Consider the following 2,736-nt stretch of genomic DNA (forward strand, 5'->3'; position numbering starts at 1 on the left):
TAGAGTGTGTGACGTCACGTGCACTACTGCCGGTGGCAGTAGACAACTGCAGTGGTCACGGCAACCATCGCAGCCCTATTTACAACACTGGGGAATCTCTTTGGCCAATCACTTACAGTAGCTTTACGTTTGGAATATAATTTATATTGAAGATCTGACTGTACTGAAAAACATTTATGGATGCCTTTGCATATTAATTTTTTTTATAGTTGATACATATTTCACACTACATAGGCTCTCTTTAATTGTGTGTTTGTTTGTGTTGTTTTTGCAGGACCATCTGAATTCAGAGCTTCAACACCTAGCAATTATTCAGAGCACAACCTGCATTTTTCACTTCAGCTGAACGCCTGGTTAGTGTGCAAAATGCCTTAATGATGCTATGTCATTTTCTTTTCAATATTATCATCATTATAGTTGCCTAATATGTCTTTCTTTTCCAGGTTTTGGATTTTCTCCAAGCAGCAGTTCTTCTGAATTGTTCTTCCCACCTCTCCCACCCCTCCACCCATATACCCCAAACCTCCACCCTTTCACCCACCCACAAAAAAAAAAAAAAAAAAAGTTCTTTTTCAATACTAAGTTGATCATTTGTGTTCAAATACTACTGTTCTTTTAAAAGTTCAGTCCTTTTAATACTAGGTTAATAATTTGTTTAATCTATTGTTTTTTTTTCTTTGGAAAAAAAAGTTTTTCTATTAATATTAGATTCATAATTTGTTTTATCTGCTACTGTTCTTTTTATTAAAAAAAAGTTTATTAGCTGTATTTATAAAATCATTATTTTTCTTGTCAATTAACTAACTTGTTTTTTTTCTTGAGAATACTTTGCAGGTTGTATCGCTCCAGCATTTTGTGAAGTAAGTGACTGAAAATATCTTGTAAAAAATGCTTATTGAATACAGTACTTTTTGACTTGCATTAAAACCATTTTACAATCATTTTACAATCAGAGATCTGTTCAAACTCACAATGAAGAAAAGGTGACAGTTGTTTGCTAAACACTTATTTAAGAGACAATGCAGGGAACTACACTAACCTTTTCCACTGGTGGCACTTGACGTATATGTGATTGCTGCATGTCTTAACGAGAGTTTTTTTTTTTATTTTATTTTTTTTAAATCAGCGTTAGGGTACGCCTCGCCTACACCATTCCGGGAGGGGTCGGGGGGGTCACGGGGCTGAAGCCAACTTGATGTGTTGAATGCTCAGAGCATATTCAACGTATTCTTAAAATACACATTTCTGTTTTAATAAATGCTCATAGTAAATCATAGCATAGTGCCTAAAACATGAGGTAGGTACAAAAATAATCAGTGATACATTTGCGACCCAATAAAAATTAGGGTCGCAATGGCATTTCAAAAGGTCACATATGCCACCATTTTGGTCGCAGTGTAGTTCCCTGCAATGTGAAATCATCTGCTTATTATTATTATTATTATTATTATTATTATTAAAAAACAATCAGAACAGATTATCAAGATGTTAAACATGGATTATTTAATCCCATTCAGCTAAAAAAAAGGTTGAGTATTATGATCATAAAATTCCCAAAGGCTGTAATTTTACTAAATTAACTTATTCTAATGTGGAGTATGTTTGAAAATGAAGCACTTCTTTGTTTACATACATGCAGCATGTGATGGTGTTTTCAAAGCATCTCTACAGAGAGAGCATCATATTTACACAATTTTCGTGTCTGTATATGCTTGTGGAGTTGTAGAATTCCTAACTCTTTGTCCAAGTTATTTCTTTCTAATTAATGGACTAGTCAGATATGTCATGGATTATTTTATATCATGTCTTTGGTCTGTTTTCTCATATTTTGTCTTTTGTTCTTTTGAGGGATGCCTCGGAAAGGTAGGAGATCACGGGCTCAAAAAGTTCGTATGGACAAAGTTAGACCTGACGGGAACGACGAGCGTCAGTAAAAAGGTGTTTGCTCAGGTTTCTGAGGGTACAGCAGTACGAAGACGGCAACAGCACATCTAGAATTCTATCCGTGCAGGCGTCTTCATGCCAGAGTGATGCAAGGGTATGACGTTTTCTCACGAAATCATCAGTGCACATGTGTAGCTTGACATTCCTTGCGTTACCACAGTGAGGGAACTTCGTTGTTCGAAAACAGCTGATCTTGACAGAGTGCTAGAGGAAGGTGATGCCTTGTATGTCGGCATTAAAATGCAACCTTATTGCTGAAGAAGATTCCGACAGGATCTTCTAAGCATGGCTGACGTACCTGTGATGCATAACAACTTCTAACCACAACTACAGCGTCCAAAGTCAGAAGTGGTTGATGGGATATTATAGAGACAGAGGAAACTTCTGACCGGGATGCGTGGGGATTCCTCTTGATTGGAAAGACTTCAGTTGTGTCTCTCGACAGATGTCATCCAGGCACTGCTTGTTTGTTTCTCCAGAGTGCTTTTGCTGTGTTCAGAGACAGATCTGGAAGATATGGATATTTTGATTCACATTCCAGAACTGCTGAAGGTTTGCCACATCCTACTGGTGACGGAACTGCAGTTATGCTAACTTTCACCAACCTGCATGACATGACCAACAGATTACTTGAGCTCTTTTGGAATCGTGGCGCTCAGACTTGCTATGAATTCATGGCTGTTTCATTTGAAATGGAGCAACAGTCTGAGGAAACATGCTCATCAGCAGCATGTGTGACACCATCACAATTAACTTCACAGCTGCCAAAAACAGAAACAACTGCTGACGTCA

At 37.4% G+C, this 2,736-nt stretch overlaps 1 long non-coding RNA gene across 1 annotated transcript; it reads left to right on the forward strand.

The window, feature by feature from the left end:
- Window positions 1-305: 305 nt before the first annotated feature.
- On the forward strand, window positions 306-1,922 carry LOC109060656. The gene is made up of 3 exons (XR_006158932.1): window positions 306-353; window positions 444-860; window positions 1,849-1,922. It is a non-coding gene; the product is annotated as an uncharacterized LOC109060656 (long non-coding RNA).
- The last annotated feature ends 814 nt before the right edge of the window (window positions 1,923-2,736 follow it).

Source organism: Cyprinus carpio, unplaced genomic scaffold, assembly GCF_018340385.1.
Source record: "Cyprinus carpio isolate SPL01 unplaced genomic scaffold, ASM1834038v1 S000000638, whole genome shotgun sequence".
NCBI classification, from domain to species: domain Eukaryota; kingdom Metazoa; phylum Chordata; class Actinopteri; order Cypriniformes; family Cyprinidae; genus Cyprinus; species Cyprinus carpio.